Source organism: Carcharodon carcharias, chromosome 32, assembly GCF_017639515.1.
Source record: "Carcharodon carcharias isolate sCarCar2 chromosome 32, sCarCar2.pri, whole genome shotgun sequence".
Lineage (NCBI taxonomy): Eukaryota > Metazoa > Chordata > Chondrichthyes > Lamniformes > Lamnidae > Carcharodon > Carcharodon carcharias.
This window is the reverse complement of record NC_054498.1, coordinates 22,791,037-22,818,812: the sequence shown is the minus strand read 5'-3', so window position 1 is coordinate 22,818,812 and position 27,776 is coordinate 22,791,037. Positions and strand designations below refer to the sequence as shown.

Sequence of the window (27,776 nt, the reverse complement as noted above, 5' to 3'; positions counted from 1 at the left end):
AACAAATTTGATTGAATTTTTTGAGGAGGTGACCAGGTGTGTAGATGAGGGTAGTGCAGTTGATGTAGTCTATATGGATTTCAGCAAAGCCTTTGACAAGGTCCCACATGGGAGACTTATAAAGAAGGCAAATGCACACGGGATACAGGGTAATTTGATGAGTTAGATTCAAAATTGGCTTAGTTGTAAGAGACAGAGGGTGATGACAGAAGGATGCTTTAGTGACTGGAAACCAGTGACCAGTGGCATAGTATAGGGAAATGTGCTGTGTCCCCTATTATTAGTCATTTACATAAACGACATAGATGACTAGGTGGGGGTAGGATTAACAAGTTTGCGGATGACACAAAGATTGGTCGGGTGGTTAACAGTGAGGTTGAGTGTCTTGGGCTACAGGAAGATTTAGACGGGATGGTCAAATGGGCAGATAAGTGGCAGATAGAATTTAACCCTGATAACGTGAGGTGATACACTTTGGAAGGAGTAATTTGACAAGGACGTATTCAATGAACGGCATGACACTAGGAAGTTCTGAGGAACAAAGGGACCTTGGTGTGTGTATCCATAGATCTCTGAAGGCGGAGGGACATGTTATTGGCGTGGTGAAAAAGGCGTATGGGACACTTGCCTTTATCAATCAAAGCATATAGTTACAAAAGTAGGGAGATCATGCTGGAGTTGTATAGAACCTTGGTATGGCCACAGCTGGAGTACTGTGTGCAGTTCTGGTTGCCACATTACAGGAAGGATATGATTGCACTGGAGGGGGTGCAGGGGAGATTCACCAGGATGTTGCCTGGGATGAAACATTTAAATTATGAAGAGAGGTTGGATAGACTTGGGTTGCTTTCATTGGAGCAGAGAAGACTGCGGGGCGACCTGATCAAGGTATCCAAGATTATGAGGGGCATGGACAGGGTGGATAGGGAGCAGCTGTTCCCTTTAGTTGAAGGGTCAGTCACGAGGGGACATAAGTTCAAGGTGAGGGGCAGGAGGTTTAGTAGGGGATGTGAGGAAAAACCTTTTTACCCAGAGGGTGGTGATGGTCTGGAATGCACTGCCTGGGAGGGTGGTGGAGGCGGGTTGCCTCACATCCTTTAAAAAGTACCTGGATGAGCACTTGGCACGTCATAACAATCAAGGTTAAGGGCCAAAAGCTGGTAAATGGGATTAGGTAGGTAGGTCAGGTGTTTCTCACGTGTTGGTGCAGACTCGATGGGCCAAAGGGCCTCTTCTGCACTGGGTGATTCTGTGATTCTGAGAGGTAATGAAGTGTCAACATCTTTTCTGATAGTTTCCTGGGAGATTTGGAATACCCATTTTTTAAAGCGAAAACGTGACACCCAATAGGCATGTTGGGCCCGAGCTGGATGCAAAAATTTTTGCTCATGCCTACAAGGGGTGTTTTCACATTTTAATTCTGTTGTTACAGAGAAAACTTCAGCAAGAAAACTTTTCTTTGCGTACATATAGAGATGGACGGAAAGGGTAACAGGGAAATTCAGCAGATAAACTCTCTCTGAAACTCTCACCAGATAACTGCAAAGTGAGAAATTTGACTGCAATTCACACTGCAGCTCCCTGTGATTATTTGTTCATTTTTACAGCAGAGCCCAGATAATTTTTACTGTAGAAAATAGATTTTTTACAAATTTTCCTGGGGCAGGGTTTCACTCATTGGGAACATAAAATCTATTCTTGTATCTATTATTAGCTTCTGAAAAGCATTTTGAAGAGCAAATTAAAACAAAAAATCTCACAAAAGCATGACTTAATCAATTATAAGAACATCCCTTGAGGTTATCACGTGAAAGTAACGCGATAACTGGAGCCAAAAGGAAACTGTGGCCGCACTTGACAGGAAATACCGACAAAATGTTTTTTTTCAACTGAAGTTATTTGTTGCTTGGACATACAGCACTTAAACTTTTGTGTTTGACTGTGAGGGGCGAGATTTTTAAATCAAAAATATCCCAAAACAATCAAAACATAAGATCAAGACAGTTGCGAACTATTGAAATAGTTATCTGTGACAAAAAGGTCTGCATTGTATCCACATTGCTGTGCCTAAGAACTTCTAGTCATAGAGGAGAAGTAACTGTGTTAGGGTGAAGGAGACAAAATGTATTAACATCGGAACTCAAGATCAATACCTGCAAAGACCTGTGAGAAAAAAGCCAATAAGCTGTGACGCTGCAGACAGCCTGTTTATTACAAAAAGACACTGCATGGAAATCTGAACTAATTTATTCACAATGAGAACAAATACATAAGGAATTAAAGAACCGGTGCGAGCAAGTTTACTCCATAGTTTAAAAAATAGTGGATAACTAGAAAGGGCAATCTCATACTCTTGGGGAAATAAACCATTACTGACTTGTAAAAGAATTGTAGCTCCTTTTGCTTGGCTTCACAACTAACAAGCAAAAAAGACTAGAAATCTACCAAACAGCTCGCAACCTCAAAGAAAGCAGTGTATGGTTGTTACATTATATTCACACAAACGAATATACTTTGTACCAGAGGGCAAAGAGAAGGGACTGTTCAAAATATATACAGAATTTAACAACAGGAAGGAAGACAAGTAAACAGTCATAGAATTCTGTGGTTTACAATTTATATACATAAGTTTATTGAGACAGAGAATTGAGAAAATTGAACCTCAAGATAGCAAAAAAGAACAGATGTATTGTTCTAAAACCTTAACTAAAATTGTTACTTTTTGGGGAAATATAGATTTTTAAGAAGAACTTTACTAAGTAAGAATATCAATAAAACAAATCAGCCAAACCAAAATCTATGGGGAACCACTATGCTGAGTAACATCCCCAAAGTTCAAGAGAGTCAGGGGGCAGAGCTGAGTATGGTGGCCATTACCAAGGAGAAGGTGCTAGGAAAACTGAAAGGTCTGAAGGTGGATAAATCACCTGGACCAGATGGATTACATCCCAGAGTTCTGAAGGAGATAGCTGAAGAGACAGTGGAGGCGTTAGTGGTGATCTTTCAGGAATCACTGGAGTCTGGGAGGGTCCCAGAGGCCTGGAAAATCGCAAATGTAACCCCCCTGTTTAAGAAGGGAGTGAGGCAAAAGATGGGAAATTACAGGCCGATTAGCATGACCTCAGTTGTTGGTAAGATTTTGGAGTCCATTATTTCAGAATACTTAGAAGTGCATGGTAAAATAGGACAAAGTCAGCATAGTTTCATCAAGGGGAGGTCATGCCTGACAAATCTGTTAGAATTTGAGGCGGTAACGAGTAGGTTAGACAAAGGCGAGCCAATGGATGTTATCTACTTGGACTTCCAGAAGGCCTTTGACAAGGTGCCGCACAGGAGGCTGCTCAGTAAGATAAGAGCCCATGGTGTTGGAGGCAAGGTACTAGCATGGATAGAAGATTGGCTTTCTGGCAGGAGGCAGGGAATGGAGATAAGGAGGTCCTTCTCAGGATGGCGGCCGGTGACTTGTGGAGTTCCGCAGGGGTTAGTGTTGGGGCCACAACTCTTCACTTTATACATTAATGATCCAGATGAAAGAACTAAGGGCATTCTGGCTAAATTTGCAGATGATACAAAGATAGGTGGAGGGACAGGTAGTATTGAGGAGGCGGGGAGGCTGCTGAAGGATTTGGACAGGTTAGGAGAATGGGCAAAGAAGTGGCAGATGGAATACAATGTGGGGAAGTGTGAGGTCATGTACTTTGGTAGGAAGAATAGAGGCATAGACTATCTTCTAAATGGGGAGAGAATTCAGAAATCTGGAGTGCAAAGGGACTTGGAAGTCCTAGTCCAGGATTATCTTAAGGTTAACTTGCAGGTTGAGTCGGTAGTTAGGAAGGCAAATGCAATGTTGGCATTTATTTCAAGAGGACTAGAATATAAAAGCAGGGATGTGCTGCAGAAGCTTTATAAGGCTCTGGTCAAATCACATTTAGAATATTGTGAGCAATTTTGAGTCCCGTATCTCAGGAAGGATGTGCAGGCCCTGGAGAGGGTCCAGAGGAGGTTCACAAGAATGATGCCAGGAATGAAAGGCTTAACATATGAGGAACGTTTAAGGACTCTGGGTCTATACTCGATGGAGTTTAGAAGGATGAGGGGGGATCTGATTGAAACTTACAGAATACTGAAAGGCCTGGATAGAGTGGACGTGGGGAAGATGTTTCCATTAGCAGGAGAGACTAGGACCCGAGGGCACAGCCTCAGAGTAAAGGGAAGACCTTTTAGAACAGAGATGAGGTGAAACTTCTTTAGCCAGAGAGTGGTGAATCTATGGAATTCATTGCCACAGAAGGCTGTGGAGGCCAGGTCATTGAGTGTATTTAAGACCAAGATAGATAGGTTCTTGATTGGTAAGGGGTTTAAAGGTTAAGGGGAGAAGGCAGGAGAATGAGGTTGAGAAACTTATCAGCCATGATTGATTGGCAGAGCAGACTTGATGGGCCAAATGGCCTAATTTCTGCTCTTATGGTCTTATGGAATTGGGAACCTGGCTGCAATAATCAAAGTTACAAAAAAGCGGCTTTATCCACACAAAAGAAAATCCACTTTTTTAACCAGTGAAGTAATAAAATTTCCAAATTTTCAAGGAAACAAAGAAATTAAAGTAACAGCACACACAAAATCTTGAATTGAGGAGCATGTATGCTTTGAGTTACGATTAAATACTGTAGTGATTTTGAAGGGGAAACTTTGTTATGTTCAATGAATGAATATGCCTTTTGATGACGGAGAACATGTTAGAAAGTAATGAAGCCCCTGTGAGATCCGGGATGCAGCAAAGCAGAAACAGTTCTGTTCCTTCACAGGTTTCTCATTAATCACAAAACTCTGCTAATGATGCAACACCGTTTTACTGAATAGTGAAGAAAAAGCACTGCATATTTAGGCCAACCACTGGCCAAAAAAAATCATTTCACTGGCCTTTATTGAAAATCATCAAATTTGAGAATGTAACTCAAACAATGAGACATTCTAAGTAGCTGCAGCTCATTTTCAAATTCCTCCACAACCTCACCGCACTCCCCATCTCTGTAATCATCTCTAGCCCCACAATCCTCAAAGATTTTTGTGCTCCTCTAATTCTGGCCTCTTGAACATCCCTGATTTTAATTGCTCCACCACTGGTGGCCATGCATTCAGCTGCCTCAGCCTTAAACTCTGGAAATTCCTCCCTAAACATCTCTATTTCTGTCCCTCTTCCTTTAAGATATTCCACAAAACCGACCTCTTCAACCAAGCTCTTGGTCGCTTGTCTAAACTTATGTGGCCCGGTGTCAGATGTGATGCACCTTGGGACGTTTTACTATGTTAATGGTGCTTTATAAAAGCAAGTTGCTGCTGTAGTTCCATTGACTGTTTTGCCATTGAAGTCTACATTACAAAGGTAGATCCTAGCAGAATTCTGTGTGTGCTAATCATGACAAGCCTGTATTCTGAAAAGTTGCATTCTCTGATGCCCAATTTTGTAAAGCAGGCTCCTTTAGCTTTGCTTCACAATACATGAGAGAATGGCGTGCATATTGTTATATGCCCAATCTTTTTACTAAGAGCATTTTCACATTCACCTCAAATACCAAAAAGGCCTAGTCTTCCACTGAAGAATTTATTCTTCTGAGAGTTTTCTTATTCTTGTGACATTGTTCTCAATTCCTTGTTACCCACCAAAGAACCCAAGGTGAACACTGCAGTGCTCGACTCAATAGGTCAGATCACCCCTGACTTTCCAAGGACAAATAAGAAAGTGGGCTCATTAATTCCAACAAATCAATCAAATACGCAAACATGAAACACTAAGGATCTGTGTACTACTACACAGTGTCATGAAATGGTGGTGATACATTGGGGGAGTCTGATTAATTTACATAATCAGATATAGTGTAATGAACGAACCATTAATCCATTATCCGAAAACTATCAAACTGAAATCCTTTGTTGTTTCAAAGTTATAATTTCAGCCTTACAAACCAGATAATAAAACTGTCTCTGCTGCAGTTGAAAATCAGCAATTCTCACATTCAATTGAGAACGTAAACCACAATAAGCACTTGATCAATACTGCCCCTTTGTGCAAAGTCAGAAAAATCAGATTCTTAACAGCATGAAACCATCAATTCTAGCTAGACAATATATAGTATGGCTGGTCACAGATACCGAGAAGTAGAAGCTTGCTGAGGAGGATAAGGAAATCATGGAAAATCTGGAAAGCCCAGAGAAACTTGGCAATAGGACTGCAGTATAATTTCAGACAAAGATTCAAGAAAACTAAATGAATTGATAGAAATGATGACTATCACATTCTCTATTGATTCCAATCTCTGGTCATTGCTTTTACAGTTTGCAATAGTGAAAGAGTTAGAGATATTGCCCAAACTCTGGAGGCATTAGAAGATGGAGTACAGATTGACCAACTTAGTGAAGAGATGACTAACCATACTCACAGCTGTCACCTGTATCCACAAGACAAGAGGTTTCTGCATAAGAGTTTAGGAATAGTGCCACAACTGATCTAAAACAAGGAAGTGGTCGAGGAAACTTCACAAGATGCTAGAGTACACAATGAACTTTCAGAGAAAGAGGTTGCAGCTAGTGGAATTTGTTACAGCGCTGTAACCCACTCGGAAACCACCTTGATTAGGCAGAAACATTTTGTAAAGTTATATTTTTTTTTAAAAAACACATGCAAGCTTCTACCACATTATTAATGAACAGGCTAACACTAAGAAAACAATGGTTAAAAGCACAATTATTTTATGCTTATGGGTATTTAATCATGCATTTCCTGAAGGAGCTTATTCTACCCAGAAAAAAGATTTCTATATCAAGATTTGGGAAATTAAGGTTATAGTCAAAAGTTCAGCAATGAGGTTTTCTGATGGAGACTATGATCCTATAATCTAATAAACAAACACTGACTGCCTGCCAAAACACTGATACTTGGCATGTATTTGGAATGACTCAGTGGTAGTACTCTCACCTTTGAGCCTGAAGGCCATGGGTTCAAGTCTCACTCCAGAGACTTGAGCACATATTGTAGGCTGACACTCCTGTTGCCAGTACGGAGGGAGTGCCGCATTGTTGGATGTGGCATTAAAAATTGGTCATCATCTGCCTTCTCAGGTGGATGTAAAAGATTCCTAACACTATTTTGAAGAAGAATGATGGAATTCTCCTCTGTCCTGCCCAATAGTTATTTTTCAACCAACTTCACCAAAACAGACCACTTGGTTCTCACAATGCTGTTTTGTAAGAATTTGTTGTACACAATTTAGCTTCTGCATTTCCTACATTACAACTGAGACAAAACTTCAAGAGTAATCAGTTGGATGTTAAGCGCTTTGGGGTGTCCTGAAATCATGAAAGGCACTATGAAAGTACAAGTCTTTCTTTCTTTATGTATGATTTTATTGGCATTCGTCTGTCTCAGGAGACAATGGACAAGGAAGCTGTACTGCAACAATTACAAAACACTGTTGGGCCCCAACTAGAATATTATATTCTGGGCACCTGCATATTATTTACTACATTTCAGAGTTTCATATCACCTACCAACTTTGAAATTATCAGAGATAACATGGAAGATTTTTTTTCTGTTTCCGTATCAGAACGTTGATTTAATCTGAAAAGCACTGCCTGAAAGGTGGTGGAAACAGATTCAGTAGTAATGCTTGAAAGAGAACTGGATTAATACTTGAGGAGAACAAAATTACAAGGCTAAGGGGAAAGAACAAGGAGGTGAGATTAATTGGATAGCTCTGCCAAAGACAGGCACAGTGGGCTGAATGGCCATTTTCTGTGCTGTATTATTCTATGACCTGTATATAAGAGTCCAGATCATGACAGACAGTGGTCCCAACACTAACCTCTGGGACACAACCTTTGGCGGAAAAAAAACAACCATCCACCATTACTCTTGGCTTTCTAGCCCTTAGCCAATTTTCGATCCGTGCTGCCACTGCCCCTTTAATCCCATGGGTTTCAATTTTGCTAACAAGTCCATTATGTGGTACTTCATCAAAAACCTTTTGAAAGTTCACATACACAAAACATCAACAGCGCTACTTTCATCAGCCCTCTTATTTCAGAGAATTCAATCAATTGTTTGCATAACTGAGTGACTATTTAAAAGGGCTTTTAAATGACAGCCATGTCCCTTGAACAATTATTTTAATTTGAATCTACAAAAACTTGTCTTTATCATTAGCATTGTTTAAAGACCTAGACATTCGTACCCAGACTTGTCAGTCAAAGCCTGTACACAGATTACAGTTCCCCAAAGAGCATAGCACTGAACTTGACCTACAAATGTCTTCAACATGGACATCAAACTTGCAGTCAAGGTGACCACATCCTTCAAACATTTATGTTACTTGGAAATAACCTGTTACAAAAGTTATCGGCCAAATCTCCTAACCTCTAGTGGCCAGTTGCATCATTCAGGTGGCAAATGTCTTGATTGTCCAAGCATCTCAATTTTATTAGCTTCTCCATGGAAAACAGGCAGCAACACAAAAATAGACCTGCAGTTTCACTGTCTGGCTGAGCTCTCCAAAGTGCATTATTGATAGTCCCTGCTCCCAATGGCAGCCGTTTTAGGGGCAGAAAAGGATTCCACTATTACCGAAGCATTGCTGACCCATGTATTTAGTCATCAGGTTATGCCTGCTACCTTGACCATTGCAATAATTTGTTCATTTATTTTATGGCAATTTATAGTTTTATGAGTTAATGGTGGGTGACTGCTAGACAAGGGCTATCCACACAGCCAAGACTACTTACACCACTTAATAACCCAAGGACAAGGAATGAAAATGGCAGTATTATCAGGGTCTTGGTCAAACATACTGTCTTCATGCTTAAAAAGCTTAGATGCCTGCCCAAAGTATGGGGTTACACAGTAGCATCCCCATTTCACTGTGCTCTGCAAAGGGACTTTAGGAAGGAGCAGACTGTGCGACTGTGGAAGAGACATGGTCCATCAACCAACTGTAGATAAAGATCCAACCAAGAGCCAAACATCCCATCTGTCAACCTGGTCAGCCAGAGCAATAAGGTAGTCCTCAGGTGACAGTTTTAGTTAGCTGCATGACACAAAATACAATAACCATTTCTATGTATGTCAACCTACCTAAATAAAACACCTTCCCTATTGCCCAACCTTAAAGCAAAAATCTTTCAATACAGTCACCTTTCTCACAATTAATTTACCTCAAAACAAAAGAATCAGAGATACTATGCTGTTTATAGGCAAACACTCCAGGTATGATAAGAGTCATGTCCCCAGTGCTTCCTTTTTCTCGCTGTGTTTGAAGGGAAGTTTTGCTGTTATTTCTCCTCCTCATCATCATTTTTAGGATAGCTTTAAGAGAGCAATAAACCTTAAGAGCTGTTACTACTGAAAAAACTTGAACATCCTTTTGCACTCTTAATATGTTATGAGCAATGCACTGGGATGGGCTCTTGCTTTATCAGCCCCATATTTAACTGCACTTAACACTGTGCCAAGATATGTAGGTAATCAATTCTATTTTGCAAGATGGATTGCAAGGATATATTTGTTTTACAGGGGGTAGCAGATGATTAATCATACTGTTATTGATCTTCCCTGTTGTTGGGGGATGCTCACAATTTTCATATCTTTATGCTGGAGTAAATATTTGTACAGCTGTTTCAGATCGAACAATATCATGTTAAGAATAAAATCCTCCACATTTGATATCGTTGGTGTAATTTGGAGACAGATAAGAGGCAAAAAAGCAGAGTGCTGGTGTAATTTTTTTTTACATTTATATCGGTTTAATTTTCCACAACAGAAAACATGAAACAAAAAATTACATTTTTCTCCAGTCAGCTTTTCCTCAGATCTGCACTTCCATTACCCTTCTCTGCACGGGAGAGAGGGAGGTCGGGAGAGACAGCTGTTGCTGGCAGTGTGCCACCAGTGGTGAATCCCTTTACAGGCCCAGCTTGGTCCTTCTCCAGTGTCTCCTCTTGGAGTTGTACCTGATCTAGTTGCTGGTTTTCATGCGGATCCACTATGGAGCTGATGTAATTGTTGCACAAGAAAAGCATTTCAAGTGTCACAATATTCAAGAATGCCCTTTGGGATTCGTATATTGCATAGGACAAAAGAGAGTTATCTCAGTGGGGTGGGGAAGAGAAGTGATTGAACTAGCATGTAATTACTAGAGTCGGGTCTGACATATCTTTGAGTCAATTGGAGTGATAGTTTTAATCCGCGGATATGATTATTTTCTCTGCCCCCCACTGACCGAGACTGTAATTCCAACTACCATCCCTACCAAACAATTTTAGAAGTCACTGACTCCTTGCTGGGGTACAGCTTCTCTTTTGGAAAAGCCAACATTATGTACAATATTCAGGCCAAGACCTAAGTATTGAAATAATAAATGATTTACTTAAACACAACAGTTCCAAAAATAGAATAGCAAATCATCTACTTCATTATCCTCTTGGTGTATTAAATAATGAACAATGTAATTTCCTACGCAGTACACCCTTACTGTGATACCCTTCTTCAAGATCTTGCCTTGTACCATCTCTCTCATGTTTCCTGCATATTTCTCTGAAATAAAATCCTCCCTTAGCAATGAGCAACTGGCCATCCTTGGTAACCTTGGACTTTCATCTCAATTCCTCTAGCCTTCTGTCCTCTGAATTCACTGCATTCCTGGCACCTGAAGTCACTTACAACCATATTTTCTGAATCCTGTCTCTCTTTTGGCCCTCCATTCGTTATGGTACTTTTACAGCCTTGACCTGATCAATCACTCCCTTATGACCTTGTCCTGATGAAAATCTTGACTTCTCCCAATCCAGTCAAACCCATTTCTTTCCTACACCCTCGAGCATCTTCTTAAACATCAATGAATATGAAGAGCTTATAGATTTCACAGTCACTAAAATTAGGACTATCCATTCATCTGCCTGATACTTCCCGTCCTGCCTCATCAAGCCAAACCTCTCTCCTAGTCCTCAATGTGCACTTTTATTCAATCTGTCTCCGATTTCTCCTATGCTCTTTCTCTCTCAGCTCACCATGTCCATGAGACTGACTACATATTTCCTTTGTTCCATTCCTACTCAACTTCCTAGCCACCCAACTTACCTTCCTGGCCCCTATACCAGCTGACATTTTAAATGGTTCTCACTCCTCAGGTGCCATTTCCTACAGTATTACTGCTCTCCTGTCAATCTATTTGCCCTTGCAAGACACCCGCATCACAAACCTCCCTTTCCACTGCAAAGGTCCAAAACATGTTGTCTAAACTGGTGCTTATCCCTCCAATCAAGCTTCCATGTTTACCAAAGTAGGAAAAGGGGCCAAGGTCATGAACAATATTTTCTGTACTGTGACCATGTGTAGCTAGCTAAGGCAAGATCAACTGGGAGGTGAATGAAATTAATCTGGTCAGAGTGAGTAATCTGGAACTACTCTGGTTAGAAATTTCTAACGCAAATTCAAGCTCAGAATTGAAGTCCATTACAAGTCGCCCAGTCAACATAAAGAGGGCAGTATCTTCTATAAAGAAAAAAAAACGGATGTAAGAGAACAGGAAGTTATTTCAACGGAAGATTTCAATCAACCCAATTTAAAGTCAGGTTTGGTAAATATAATGCATGTCTGCTTCATGATTCAGCATTTCAAGGAAGCCAAAAGATGCATGCTTATCTTGATTTACCAAGTTGTCGTATATAAAAAGTAATCAAAAAGTTTACTGGAATGTTGGCCTTTATCTTAAGGGTTGGAGTGATGCTTCACTTGTACGAAGCCTTGGTCAATCTCCATCTGGAGTGCTACATTCAATTCCAGACATGAAACCTCAAATATATTGGCCTTGGTGCAGCAAATATTCACCAGAATTATATTGGACTAAAAGAGGTTCAATTATGAGAAAAGGTTGCATAAACTTGGTTTGTAATCTCTGAAGTATGGATGATTGAAGAATAATCTGATCAAAGTGTTTAAAATAATAGAGTAAATACAGAGAAATTATTTCCTCTGGTAGGCATATCAGCAATATGAGGACAATCTTAATATTAGAGCTCAATCATTCAAGAGCAAGTCAGGAAATATTTCTTCCAAACAAAGGATGGTAGAAATCTTCCCCCAAAAAACAGTGGTGCTTTCATGACCAATGGAGAAAATTTAGTCAGGTAAGGGGATCAACAGATCTGGAGGAAAGGAGGATAAGTAGGATTGAGGTGCAAGTCAGCCGTGATCTAACTGAATGGTGGTGCAGATCCAATGGGGTTGAATGTTCTTAATATTGACCTGGCAATAGCATCTAGAAGGCGGTGCTCCTGTGAAATAGTAACCACAGGACGACCATGTTTAACATAATCTGGGATCCAACTGTACCAAAAATCTGGAGTTAGGTCTAAAAGGGAAAATTCAAAGAGCTGAAGGAAGAATGGAGACAAATGCTTTGGAGAAGACGAGTAACATTTCAGCAGAAGCTATCTTGAAAAGGATGATGCTGACCACGCAGAACAAGTGCAGACCTAGGATCAGCAAGCTCAGACTAAACATCTGTGGCCCTAAATGAGAAAATTAAATGAGAAAAATTACCTCCCCAAATCCTACAGTGTTAAATGAGGAGGCGTGTAATAGGATGGATAAAGGGTCATAGATTAGAAAGATAAACAGAGGGCCTAAGGCAGATCTAGAAAAAGAAATTGCAATAGAGGCTAAACATAACAGTAACAATTTCTTTCAATACTCCAAAGATGGTTGTCAGAGAAGAAGCAAGATCATTAAAGGATTTAAATGACTTTTTAAGAGGATGAGCAAATGGTCGCTAGTACACTATATGATTACTTCCTCAAATGTATTCACAAGAGATAGACATTTCAAACCCCCTGCAAAATGTAAAGTATCAAGGAAACATTCAGAACTAGGACATAAATAAGGTTAGAGTCAGCAAGGAGGTGCAAGGGCTTAATATTAATACATTCCCAGAGATAAGGCCTCCATCCAAGAGATGCACCAGGAAGAAGATTTATAAAGTGCTGACTAACATCAGGGAGTCAGTGGGCATGAGGGACAACATTAACTTGTTTCCAGTTGCTGCATTGCCTCTAGTAATTAAATATCTCATTGCTCGAAGAAGCCAGGCCCGAAGATAGGCTTAAGGTGTGATCTGACCAGGATAATGTTTAGACTCTGATTTGTGTAATACAGTTTTTGTTATGAGTCAACATCAATCCACTACCCTGGCTCGATATTCGAAGAGAATTTTAAAACAGACAGGGGCAAATACAGATCCATTAGTTTTACTCCAATTTCATTTTTAAAAATGCAATCGATCGTCTGAAATAAACTTGGAAGATCCAGATGGGCAAGATGCTGCCTGACCAATCTTCTCGATTTCTTTTGAGAAAGTGACTGATTCCCTGATGTTAATCAGTACTTCATAAAGCTTCTCCCTGGTGCATCTCTTGGATGGAGGCCTTATCTCTGGGGATGTATTAATATTAAGCCCTTGCACCTTCTTGCTGACTCCAACCTTATTTATGTCCTAGTTCTGAATGTTTCCTTGATACTTTACATTTTGCAGGGGGTTTGAAATGTTTATCTCTTCCCTTGTGAATACATTCGAGGAAGTAATCATATAGTGTACTAGTGACAATTTGCTCATCCTCTCTTTCAAGGCCATTTAAATCCTTTAATGATCTTGCTTCTTCTCTGATAAAGCAGGGTGGTGGAGGTGAAAACCTTGGAATCATTTAAGAAACAATTAGATACCACAATGGGGAGAGAGTGTAGAGCTGTTCCAAATGATGAATTCATATGGATCTAATAGCCTTCCTCAGTATTTTGCTACTCCAGATTAAGTTGAAATAAACTGGCAGCTTAACCTGCACCTCAGCAGCTCAACATGAACGTTAGCCAGGGCCAACAGCAAGTTGGTGCCCAAATTGAACCACAAACAAAATCAATGCAGGACAAAAGTGCATAACGTATTATTTTTATGAGCTACACTTTTGAGGTTGATTTGATACAGCTATTGTAAACAAAACAGCCTTTTCAAAAAAAGAGCATCCAACTTTCCTTAACAGGAATTGTACTAATTAAAATCTCCCCTTTTTTCTATTCTTCTTCACAACAAAAAAAAAACAAACTGAGAGGGCAGGCAAGACGATACACTCCGAATTGGCTGACTGCAGAAGATGTACAAGTGCATGAGGCTCCTTTAGACTTTCTCTTGCCCAACTTACTTGATTGGAGGCTTCCACTCCCTTATTCAGCAGGAACACTTAGAACCAGCCGAACAATGTCACTTCCTACTATGCTAATGTGTTGGTGCCACACGAGTGCACCACCACATCTGAAGACTAAAAGCCACCTTTTTTTGTTGGAAAAGCAAACACAAATTGATGAGCCATGAACGAGGCGAATCAGATAAAAGCTGGTAACAGATGCAGCCTGCAGCCAGCTGCAGATACCCTCCTCTGCACCAATTCTAAGCACAGCAAGGATTCAGGAAGTGACTTTAGTTATAAGCTCAGAATACAAGTTGTGCACAAAGCGTCACTGTCAACTTATTTTTCCCAAGGAGAAAATGATAATATGAAAATCAGGACCAGTTCAAACAAACTGTTACACAGAATTAAGATTAGCTTCAATGCTCTAGATATATTTTTAAAAAACTATTGTGTAAACAAGGGATTCTTACACTTCTGCGAAAGCACATTCTTCACAGTCCCCCCGCCTCCTCGTCTGAGAAAAACCACAACATCTCCCCACTTGTTACTTGACCGATTAGAACATCATCTTTCTACCTAAACTACAAATGCCCTAACAATTACTGACACTATAACAAGGCCACCACAGTAAGAAAAGCATGCAAGAAACAGCCAGAAAGATGAAGCGAGAGAAATATGGGAGATCGCCAGTGCAAACGAGAAGGTCAGAATATTAGATAGCAAGGTGAAAGGCAAAGAGAGATTGAATTTGACAATGATTGTTATTATAAATAATTGTGGCCCTAGCACTGATCCCTGTGGCACTCCACTAGTTACAGGTTGCCATCCTGAAAATGCCCCCCTTATCCCAACTCTGTCTTCTATTAGTTAGCCAATCCTCAATCCATGCTAATATACTACCCCCATGGGCTCTTACCTTATTAAGTACCTTATGTGCATTACCTCATCGAATGCCTTTTGGAAATACAAGCATATTACATCTACTGGTTCCCCTTTATGTAGCTACAGAGATAGCGGATGCACTTGTAGTAATCTTCCAAGAATCCTTAGATTCTGAAAAAGTCCCAGAGGATTAGATAGCTGCCATTGTAATACCCTTATTCAAAAATAAGGGAGACAAAAAATAGGCCGTCATTGGGAGAATTATAGAGTCTATCGTAAAGGATGTAATAGCAAAGCATTTAGAAATGCAAATTATAATCAGAGTCAGCACGGCTTCATGAAGAGGAAATCATGCCTGACAAATTTATTAAAGTTCTTTAAGGAGGTAACAAGCAGGGTAGATAAAAGGGAACCAGTAGATGTAATATATTTGGATTTCCTACAGGTGTGTTTGTAAGGGACACAAGGTGCATCCACGACTTCCCACATACTGCAGGATTTACACTCCACTTGGCCGAGCTGACCTGCCTTCCCGTAACTCTGAAAACTATTTATTACACTTAGAGTAAGTAGAACGGGTACAATAAATTACTAGTAACTTAACTTTACTACTCCTACATCGAACTGCAGTGTCCACTGTCCCTTGTCCCTTCTGCTGTTCGCAACAGGCAATGTACAGACCATACCAACAAGCCCGTGCTTGTAAAGTTCAAAACAGTGTCCAACATTAGATGTGATTCTATGATTGGACAATATGTGCTAAATAACCCTCAATGTGCTAAAAATTACACTGACAACCAAATTAACATTGCCAGTTGGGCTAGTAGTGTTGTGCATTTGTGTGCACTGGAAGCTCCATATATTAATACACAGGGCCTTGTTCTTTACAAACATTGTGCCTGTTTAAGTTAAACAAAATAAGTGATAGCCATTCGCTGGTTCATTTGTCAGGACAATGCCTTGACCAATCAGAGTCAAGCTGCCTGGTTTAAATTTCAAACAATGCTTGGTAGTTAACAGTCAATCACCATTAACTGGTGCATTCTCCATGGCAACACCTCTACCAGAGACCGCCTACCAACCAATCAGCACTCTCTTCTCATACAGTATAACATTGTTGTTTCCCCCAATATTGGTGTTCTTGCGATTGTCCTAATGAGTGCAAGATTAAAAGCTTCAACAAAATGCATTTTTTCAGCAATACTCAGTTGTATTACCAAACGACTAAACTGTACTGTACATAAGCTTGGTGATGAAAAGTCTTAACTTGTATGTATTATTAGAATGATTCTTGAATTTTGGGCTTTGTTGTTAACCAAGTCTTAAAATTGGTTTTTCTTTAAGTGCTAATTACTATGATTTAGCTTTCAGAAAGAATACGTGGCACCTTTAGGAGTGAACTGAAGTTATAGCTGGGATACATTTGCACATTTAGGCTCCAGTGAGTCAAGATTAATAGTAAAGAAAAGTCAAAGCTACAATGCTGATTGCACAGAAAGATGGACTGCGGACTAGATGTTCCAAGACCTCTGGCCAAAAAGCAAGTTATAGTTAAGCAGTTAGAAGGGACTCCAAGGCTGCAAAGCTGATTGGCTAGAAGAATGTCTTGGGCCTGGAATGTTCCGAGGACCTACAGTTAGAGACACAATTTAAGGTTAGAATGTTGTGGGGGTGCTCGGAGCTCTCTCCTCTTTGGTCAAGAGTTGCAAATATTTGGTGAGAAGTCGTTAGTTGTGTTGATCCAGGTGCCCATACTTGAGCCAAATGTTGTAAAGCTACCTGCAAAAAGGATATCAAAATAGGGGTGCATCACTGAGTCTTTCCATTTGCTAAGGGTCAGCATTTGTCACAAGACATTTGCGGGGAGCAGCTGTCGGAAGAGAGTTAGGAGTAGGGCACTTGCTAGGAAGTTAGTATTTGCGTAGCATATTGCCAGTTGATGCTTATTTGTCATGGGCTGAGGAGTTTCCGTATGAACCCAGTATAAGTCTCAGTTAGTGACTAAAGCAATGGTCACAGGAGAGAATGAACAATGACATACAGTCTGAGTCATTTTGTGAAGGGCAGGGTGTTGGTTAAAAAGCTGTTCTGAGAGATAGAGAGGGAGGGAGGGAGACAGAATGGAGAGGGAGGGAGAGAGAGAGTGGGGAGGGGAGAGTTGGGAGAGAGAGTGTGGTGGGAGAAGGCAAGTGGGAAGAGGAAGAGAACAGGGGAATGAAAGCAAGGATGGGGTGGAGACCGTGAGAGAGGCAAGGGGTGGGAGGGAGAGAGAGAGTGGGGAGGTGAGAGAGTGGGGAGAGTCAGGAGTCTCGAGAACGAGAGAGAGAGAGAGAGAAAGAGAGTTGGGAGAGAGAGAAAGAGTGTGTGTGGTGGGAGAAGGCGAGAGAGAGTGGGGGGAGAGGGGGCCAGCAGGGAAGGGGGGAGGGAGAGGGAAGGGGGGGGGCAGCGGGGAAGGGGTGGCGAGCTGGGAAGGGGGCAGGAAGGGGAGGTCAGCAGGGAAGGGAAGAGGGCGGGGGGGAAGGGAAGAGATAGAGGCGAGGGAGGGATGGAGGGGCGAGGGAGGGATGGAGGGGCGAGGGAGGGATGGAGGGGCGAGGGAGGGATGGAGGGGCGAGGGAGGGATGGAGGGGCGAGGGAGGGATGGAGGGGCGAGGGAGGGATGGAGGGGCGAGGGAGGGATGGGGGGGCGAGGGAGGGATGGGGGGGCGAGGGAGGGATGGGGGGGGCGAGGGAGGGATGGGGGGGCGAGGAGGGATGGGGGGGGCGAGGAGGGGATGGGGGGGGGGCGAGGGAGGGATGGGGGGGGGCGAGGAGGGATGGGGGGGGGCGAGGAGGGATGGGGGGGGCGAGGAGGGATGGGGGGGCGAGGAGGGATGGGGGGGGCGAGGAGGGATGGGGGGGGCGAGGAGGGATGGGGGGGGCGAGGAGGGATGGGGGGGCGAGGAGGGATGGGGGGGCGAGGAGGGATGGGGGGGCGAGGAGGGATGGGGGGGCGAGGAGGGATGGGGGGGCGAGGAGGGATGGGGGGGCGAGGAGGGATGGGGGGGGCGAGGAGGGATGGGGGGGGCGAGGAGGGATGGGGGGCGAGGAGGGATGGAGGGGGCGAGGAGGGATGGAGGGCGAGGAGGGATGGAGGGGCGAGGAGGGATGGAGGGGCGAGGAGGGATGGAGGGGCGAGGAGGGATGGAGGGGCGAGGAGGGATGGAGGGGCGAGGAGGGATGAGGGGCGAGGAGGGATGGAGGGGCGAGGAGGGGATGGAGGGGCGGAGGAGGGATGGAGGGGCGAGGAGGGGCGGGGGCGAGGAGCGGGCGGGGGAGGAGGGGGCGGGGGGCGAGGAGGGGGCGGGGGCGAGGAGGGGGCGGGGGCGAGGACGGGGCGGGGGGGGGGCGAGGAGGGGGCGGGGGCGAGGAGGGGGCGGGGGCGAGGAGGGGGCGGGGGCGAGGAGGGGGCGGGGGCGAGGAGGGGGCGGGGGCGAGGAGGGGGCGGGGGCGAGGAGGGGGCGGGGGCGAGGAGGGGGCGGGGGCGAGGAGGGGGCGGGGGCGAGGAGGGGGCGGGGGCGAGGAGGGGGCGGGGGCGAGGAGGGGGCGGGGGCGAGGAGGGGGCGGGGGCGAGGAGGGGGCGGGGGCGAGGAGGGGGCGGGGGCGAGGAGGGGGCGGGGGCGAGGAGGGGGCGGGGGCGAGGAGGGGGCGGGGGCGAGGAGGGGGCGGGGGCGAGGAGGGGGCGGGGGCGAGGAGGGGGCGGGGGCGAGGAGGGGGCGGGGGCGAGGAGGGGGCGGGGGCGAGGAGGGGGCGGGGGCGAGGAGGGGGCGGGGGCGAGGAGGGGGCGGGGGCGAGGAGGGGGCGGGGGCGAGGAGGGGGCGGGGGCGAGGAGGGGGCGGGGGCGAGGAGGGGGCGGGGGCGAGGAGGGGGCGGGGGCGAGGAGGGGGCGGGGGCGAGGAGTGGGGCGGGGGCGAGGAGGGGGCGGGGGCGAGGAGGGGGGCGGGGAGGGGGCTGGGAGGGGGATGGGAGGGGGATGGGAGGGGGAGGGGGAGAGGGAGAGGAGGGGGAGAGGGAGAGGAGGGGGAGAGGGAGAGGAGGGGAGAGGGAGAGGAGGGGGAGAGGGAGAGGAGGGGGAGAGGGAGAGGAGGGGGAGAGGGAGAGAGGAGGGGGAGAGGGAGAGGAGGGGAGAGGGAGAGGGGGAGAGGGAGGAGGGGGAGAGGGAGAGGAGGGGGAGAGGGAGAGGAGGGGGAGAGGGAGAGGAGGGGGAGAGGAGGGGGAGAGGGAGAGGAGGGGGAGGGGGAGAGGCGGGGGAGGGGGAGAGGCGGGGGAGAGGCGGGGGAGGGGGAGAGGCGGGGGAGGGGGAGAGGCGGGGGAGGGGGAGAGGCGGGGGAGGGGGAGAGGCGGGGGAGGGGGAGAGGCGGGGGAGGGGGAGAGGCGGGGGAGGGGGAGAGGCGGGGAGGGGGGAGAGGGGGGAGAGGCGGGGAGGGGGGAGAGGCGGGGAGGGGGGAGAGGGGGGAGAGGGGGGAGAGGGGGGAGAGGGGGGGAGAGGGGGGAGAGGGGGGGGAGGGGGGGGAGGGGGGGGAGGGGGGGGAGGGGGGGGAGAGGGAGAGGAGGGGGAGAGGGAGAGGAGGGGGAGAGGGAGAGGAGGGGGAGAGGGAGAGGAGGGGGAGAGGGAGATGAGGGGGAGAGGGAGAGGAGGGGGAGAGGGAGAGGAGGGGGAGAGGGAGAGGAGGGGGAGAGGAGGGGGAGAGGGAGAGGAGGGGGAGGGGGAGAGGCGGGGGAGAGGCGGGGGAGGGGGAGAGGCGGGGGAGGGGGAGAGGCGGGGGAGGGGGAGAGGCGGGGGAGGGGGAGAGGCGGGGGAGGGGGAGAGGCGGGGGAGGGGGAGAGGCGGGGGAGGGGGAGAGGCGGGGAGGGGGAGAGGGAGAGGAGGGGGAGGGGGAGGGGGAGGGGGAGAAGGAGAGGGGAGGGAGAGTGAGAGTGAGAGTGAGAGTGAGAGGGGGGAGGGGGAGGAAGGGGAGAGGGAGGAAGGGGAGAGGGAGGAAGGGGAGAGGGAGGAAGGGGAGAGGGAGGAAGGGGAGAGGGAGGAAGGGGAGAGGGAGGAAGGGGAGGAGGGGGGAGGGGAAGAGGGAGGAGGGGAAGAGGGAGGAGGGGAAGAGGGAGGAGGGGAAGAGGGGGACCCAAAGAGGGAGCGCGAGGAGAGAGTGAAAACAGTAGGCAGTAATGTCTGTTGCTTCAGATATTCAGGTGGAATGGAAACTGTGGGTTGGAAAGGGGTCTACTAGAATTGAGATTTTAAAGCTGCAAAGAATTTGTACGTATTTAAGAGTTAAGTTGGCTCAGCTCAACTCAAATCTCAAAGGACGTCATGAGTCAAGAGACCAGGTTCAAGAAAGCAAGGGAGGAGAAGACCCAGGATCCATGGAAAAGGCAGACCGACATGTGTTGAGCTTGTGTATCATAACATTTAATTCATTGAAGCATGGCAAGTATCAATTCTTATTGTCCAATAAACCTAGTCAGTTTGCATTCTAAATTAGTGATTGTCCTTTTTGCCAATGTGATTATTCCTGGAAAATAATTTTCTTGCTCTGGGGTTTAGTATAGAGTCCAAATCCCCAGGATTAATCTCAAGTCCAAATCCCCACAACATGTTTACTTAATTATTCAACTTTTTGATACAACTGACAATTCCCATTTTTCCGAGCCCTGGCATTGGATTATTCTTTCTCTGATTAGAACATTACATTACATCTGTATTAATGCAGCGATTTCAGTCCTGTCTGGTGATAATTAGGACATTACAGAGCAGGACTGGACAAGAACTAAAAAACTGCGGATGTTGGAAATCCAAAACAAAAACAGAAATACCTGGAAAAACTCAGCAGGTCTGGCAGCATCAGCGGAGGAGAACAAAGTTGACGTTTCGAGTCCTCATGACCCTTCAACAGAGGACTGGACAAGACTGGTTAAGAAACACTGATCTCCCAAAGTGGGCTTCATCACACTTGTATTCTCTTCATCAACCCTAGCACAGCTCAGGTTTACAAAGCGAGTATTTTAACAATCTTTTTGAAAAGAATATATCAAATCCCCAGTGAATTACTGTTCTGAAAAACGCATCATTAATTTCAAGAAGTTTTTGGGCCACTTGTGAAAGTAACTGTATTCAACATGTTGCTTGTTTGATATTTCAAGGGAAAAATATGATAAATCTAACTAATTCAACACAACTATAGACAGCAAAATTAAATCAAGTATGTGTTGTTTATAAAATTCTTTCACCCGTTGTTCAACAAATTAAATATTTTTCAACATCGTCTCTGTTACCATGAAAACAAACAAAACTTCAGCTTCCAAGCCATCAATCCAGCTTCTGAATAGATGTACATATAGTATGAAAGAACCCATTGGTGGAGCAAAAGCCTGGAGATAAGATGGGTTGAGAGACTGAGAGAGGACAGACAGACACTAAGGCAGAGAAGAAAAGTGCTTCCCCCTTGTAAAGCACCCTTTATGCAGTGGAACTTCTGAAATCCCTTTACAAGGAGAGCTGGACCATAAGCCTGAGCTGGGAGTCAACCAAAGTTGTGCTCAAAGAGCTATGATTTGAGGAGGGTACTCAAAGTGCGGAGAGATTTGGTGAGGTAAACGATTGTAGACGGGAGTTCTTTAAATTAATACTCCCCTCTATTTAATGATTCAGTCTCCTCACACTTCCCACAACACAGGACTGTTCACCAGGGATGACATGTTTCAATTCAAAGATTCTTGTTTAAAACTTTTCCTGATGATACTCAAGTACTGGTTTTCAGGTTTACTTTTTTTAAAATAAAAATATTTACTAATACTGAATAAACCAGTGTATAGGCAGTGATTCCGGATTTTTCAGCTTCAGTTCAGAGGATAAATTAAATTTCCTTCAGAGCTAACTCAATCCAAGGCATCTTCCCCCAGCGTAAATCAGTGCTTACCATTTTTAAAGAAAATTGACATCAAAGCTGCAATTAATTATTTTGAAAAGGTGTCCTAATGCTGAAATTCCCTCAAGTCTCCTAGAAGTTTGATGTTCTCTCCACTCAGTGTTTAATAGGTTGAAGCTGAATACTACATAATAGACCAGCACAATTTATATCAGATACATTCAGTGAAAATTTTTATTCAATACCTTTTACTGCAGGGTCCCGTTAAGCAAGGTGTTGCGTGTGCAAAACATATTTTACTTGATTCAATTTTTTTCTGTGCACTTGTTCCTTGCATTTCAAAGACAGCAAAAAAAAAAGCATCAAATAATAATCCAGTAAAATAAACATAACTTTGTAACCTCTTCCTGAAAATGGAATTTACTCTTCATGGCTTGAAGGGTCAGTTTTGAAGTTTCAAATTTTCCATTCATTTATTTATTGAGTATCCCAGTTTACATACCAGTATTATTAAAAAAAAATCTTGTGCCAAAAATGTACTTGAGCTTTCATGAAATCGAAGTCTGTGGTCTGCACCAACTATGTTTTTCAAACTTTTGTGCTTAGCTGACTAGATAGCTTGATGTATTGCCCTTGGTCTTTTTTTTATTTGTTCATGGGATGTGGGCATTTATGGCTAGGGCCAGCATTTATTGCTCATCCCTAACTGCCCTCAAAGCTGCCTTCTCGAACCGCTGGTGTCCATGAGGTGTTGGTACACCCACACTGCTGTTAGGGAGGGAGTTTCAGGATTTTGACCCAGTGACAGTGAAAGAACGGTGATATATTTCCAGGTCAGGACGGTGTGTGGCTTCAAGGGGAACTTCCAGGTGGTGGTGTTCCCGTGTGTTAGCTGCCCTTGTCCTTCTAGATGGTAGTGGTCGCGGGTTTGGAAGGTGCTGTCTAAGGAGCCTTGGTGAATTTCTGCAGTGCATCTTGTAGATGGTAAACACTGCTGCCATTGTTCATCGGTGGTGGAGGGAGTGAATGTTTGTGGATGAGGTGCCAATCAAGTGGGCAGCTTTGTTCTGGATGGTGTCCAGCTTCTTGAGTGTTGTTGGATCTGCATTCATCCAGGCAAGTGGAGGGTATTCCATCACACTCCTGACATGTGCCTTGTAGATGGTGGACAGGCTTTGGGGAGTCAGAAGCTGAGTTACTCACCGCAGGATTCAGAGACTCTGACCTGCTCTTGCAGCCACAGTACTTATATGGCTAGTCCGGTTCAGTTTCTGGTCAATGATAACCCCCAGGATGTTGACAGTGGGGAATTCAGTGATAGTAATGCCATTGAATGTCAAGGGGCGATGGTTAGATTCTCTGATAGTCATTGCCTGGCACTTGTGTAGCACGAATGTTACTTGCCACTTGTCAGCCCAAGACTGAATATTGTCCAAGTCTTGCTGCATTTGCACATGGACTGTTTCAGTATCTGAGTCGTCGCAAATGTTGCTGAACATTGTGCAATCATCAGCGAACATCCCCACTTATGACCTTATGATGGAAGGGAGGTCTTTGGTGAAGCAGCTGAAGATGTTTGGGCCTAGGACACCACCCTGAAGAATTCCTCCACCATATCCTGGAATTGAGGTCATTGACCTCCAACAACTACAACTATCTTCCTTTGTGCGACTCCAACCAGCAGAGAGTTTTCCCCCATTTCCCACTGGCTCCTATTTTGCTAGGGCTTCTTGGTGCCACACTTGGTCAAATGCTCACTTAATGTCAAGGGCAGTCACTCTAACCTCACCTCGGGAGTTCAGCTCTTTTGCCTATGTTTGAACCAAGGCTGCAATGAGGTCAGGGGCTGAGTGGCCCTGGCAGAACCCAAAATGAGCATCAGTGAGCAGGTTATTGCTAAGTAAGTGCCATTTGATAGAATTGTTGATGACCCCTTCCATCACTTTACTGATGATGGAGAGTGGACTAATGGGGCGGTAAACAGCCAGGTTAGATTGTCCTGCTTTTTGTGTACAGGACATACCTGGGCAATTTTCCACATTGCTGGGTAGGTGCCAATGTTGTAGCTGTACTGGAACAGCTTGGCTAGGGGCACGGCAAGTTCTGGAGCACAAGTCTTCAGCACTATTGCCAGAATTTTGTCAGGGCCCATAGCCTCTGCAGTATCTAGTGGCTTCAGCCATTTCTTGATATCACATGGAGTGAATCAAATCGGCTCAAGACTGGCATCTGTGATGCTAGAGATCACAGAACATGCAAAATTTACCTTGTTGGGAATTCTCCCCCCCCCCCACACCTTACTTAATCTCAATAAACTACAAACCTGCTCCCTGATCCTTAGTGGCTCCAGCAAAACTATTTACACAATCTCAAGATCCTCACTGATACCCACTCCCAGAGAATGCCTCTCCCTCACACTCCCCCCAACAAGTTATTTGATTTCCAATGGAGTATTTGGTCATCTCACAGAATGCTTACAAGATAAAAGGCAGCCATTTAGCCCATCAAATTTAGCCAGCTCCCTGCATGGCTCATTTTGCTAGTCCTACTCCCTCATCCTTTCCTCACAGCTTGGCAATTTTTTTTTCCCTTCAGGTGCTATCCAGTTCCATTCTGTAAGCCATAATTGAATCTGCTGCGTCCTTGCTCAATTTTTAGCCCATCCAATATTTCAAATGCTGCCTCTTTCATCTCAGTCCATATTTACTCTTATAACTACTTACACTGGTTAGAACCAAATCATCAAGGAATTCATCAACACCACATCGAATGCGCTTGCTGAGACTGTTCCATGTTTTCATCTCTCTGTTAGCATTTATTTGAGGTTCACTTATTTTGAACCCATGTTCTTCTGTCTTCATTCTTCTGATGATATTGACACATCATCAATTTGTGTCAGCATAGTCAAGACTGGAATCCTTGTTCTGCCCTAATGTTAATTGTAAATTCATTATGTGCAGCTCATGGGCATTAACAGGGGTTTCCTTCGAACACATATAAAGAGATACTTTTGAAACTGTGCGTGGTTGAGTTAGGAAGCATGTGCTTGTAATTCCCATTCCAACTGATACATATTTATATTACTTTTATCCTTTCCTACCCATGTTGCCAAAAACCTAGATATAGTATTTAATCAACCTTCAATTGTGTTGACTGAAACACATTTAATTAAAAGAACTAGCACCAGCACAGACATGCGAGGTCAAATGGACTCCTGAGTTACAACTTATGATTGCTGTTTCCATACACTTCTTCCAAATTTCCCTTTAAAAGACCCACATGCCCTAATGAAATACTGTATTATCTGACAGGAAGCCTATTTTTAATTTGAGCTATCTTTACAGATTCCATTATATTCTCCTCTCTGTCCCCACCCTGTTAATGCTGTGCCTCTGTCATCCGCCCCCACCTCCCCAAATCTTGGGAACTTGGCCCTGGGAATTGTTATTCCTGAGGTGAAATTACAAACAAGAAAAGTTTAGTTCAATTTTTTTTAAAAAAGGAAAGATAACATAAATTTGTTGCTTCATACTCATTGCTTTTATATATTGTACAGTATATTTAAAACAAATTTAAATGGGAAAATCTTTACTTTATACCAAGGAGCTACTGACACATTTTCATTCTAAAGTAATGGAAATATTCAGTTCGAAAATCAGACTTACATTGTATTGTTACCATAAGATAATGATGCAATAGTTTATTAATAATCTCAGGAATTTTTGCTATCTGTACATTAGGAATCTTGATAGCCAAGACCTTTCTATACAGTAAGCAGATGTCACCTATGTCCCTGATCAGTAAGTAGAATCCAAAATATGAAACATATTTCATTTCACAATTTCTGGTGACCACATATATTAGAATAGGTGTAAAATAATGAACAATAGGCACAATGTCCAAATCTGTTCCATTACAGTAAGAGAAAAAATATTGGAGCAGAGTTTGATAGAATAGCAGATTTTTGAAGTTGTGATGTAAAAAAGCATTACATAAAAAATAACTTGGATTCAACAGACCTGAGAAAGAAAAAAAGCAGGAATGAAAAGTAATTTTCATCTCATTCATTGTCCTGCATTCTGTGAGTGCCTAGTAGTATTAAACACCATTAAACTGAAATGCATTTAGTGAAAAACTTGCATAAGTCTCTCTTGGATTTCAAGCAATTTTTAAATGCAAAGTCTTTGTTACTCCTTCAACAAGTACTGTGGAATTGGTGCAACACCATGCATAGTAATAGTGATGGAACAATGTACTGTTGGAATCATTTAAATAATGCACTATTCTAAAATTGATTAGCAGTCAGTGTAATTAATTTTAAGCTTCTAGAAAGGTATGATTTACATAATTGAGCATGTGATCAAAGAAAGCACAGGACTGGAAATGCTGTCACACTGTAGTCATGATTGCCTACAAGTAAAGCCACAGTAGTTTCGTCCACCTCTAAAGCTGCTACCTCCTGCTCTCAAAGTCCTTTCCCTCTTCTCCTGCAGCTACTGACCCCTTCCCTGCCTTGCCCAAGAAGCATTGTTTATGAGTTAAGTGTAGCCAATATTAATGAACAATTTCACCTTAAACATTGCGTTTGGCTTCAGCGCACATTTTTTTGAAAAATTATTAAAAGATTAACAGAAGATCTATCCCTGGACTGTCTTTTCTCTTGCTCAAGCCTTTTAAGAACAACCCTCTATACTTACCATTGCTCCTTTTTAAATGCCTTGGCAAAAAATCAGTTGAAGCTCAAGACAAAGAATTGAAACAGATAAACTCCTGCCTTTTGTGCCTTAGTTTCAAACCATGAAGTGACTTCACCACCTCAAGCCATTGCAGGGGCTCTCCAGGTGATACAACTGGTTTCCAAATTGACAGCTGCATAGTTTCTGATTAGAAACTGATCTTGATCAGGAGTGTCTGCTTTACTCTAATGGTCAACTCCATTGCCATTCCAGAGTGGGTACTCTCCCTAGCTGACCTGTGACAGCATTCCAGATCAAATGAGTTCCTCTTTCATTCCCTCCCCACAAAGCATATCTTCCTTTCATCTTAAACATCCTGGCTGACACTGCGAACACTCAAGGAATCCAGTACAGCCACAAAAAGCTGAATAGTCCCCTTTTGTGCTACGCCATTCCATGAATCTAAAATATAAGCATCAGTTGAGAATGGGATCAACAAGGCAGTTTAACATTAGCAAATGCATTTTTTTAATGCAACATTTTGGTTATTTTTGGTCCTGTATAGGAGCTGAGGTTTACTTTGCAAATCCTTTTGAAAGTTTAAGTGTATCTCAGATAGACTGATGGCAGGGACATAAAAATATCCCCAAAGGAGGGGAGGTTTCAGCCTTCCCAGCACTGAAGCTTAATGAATGAATAAATAATATTTCACTGTGCTCTCAGTATGCATTGCACATCATGTATTCATTGCAGTCCCCAGCAAACCACAAAAGTTATTTCTGGAATCTTCCAAATCATGTTCATTTTATGCAGTTGTGGCCATGCTCTCTCTGATCCAGGATCTTATGTCAATATGGCCCCCTTCACCCAAGGAGCAGTGACACTGAGCTACAGAAAAGAAGGCTGATTTTCAAATATGGCACATAGATATGAAAATGAGCTTATAATTGAGCTAAAATTGACACACTAAATTCCCCAGAGAGGTAGGTGACCTTGGTATCACCACCAGGTGGAATAGAGCAAAGAGGGTTTCTCCCAAAGAGAAAGAAAACTGTTAGGGTTGCCAAAGTGGGGCACGTAAAATTTGTCACTC

General features: G+C 44.1%; 1 protein-coding gene across 1 annotated transcript in view; it reads right to left on the bottom strand.

Moving 5' to 3' along the window:
* Window positions 1–27,776, bottom strand: part of ptpn9a (protein tyrosine phosphatase non-receptor type 9a) — a 250,823-nt gene that overhangs the window by 102,130 nt on the left and 120,917 nt on the right. The gene's annotated exons all lie outside the window — the stretch shown is intronic.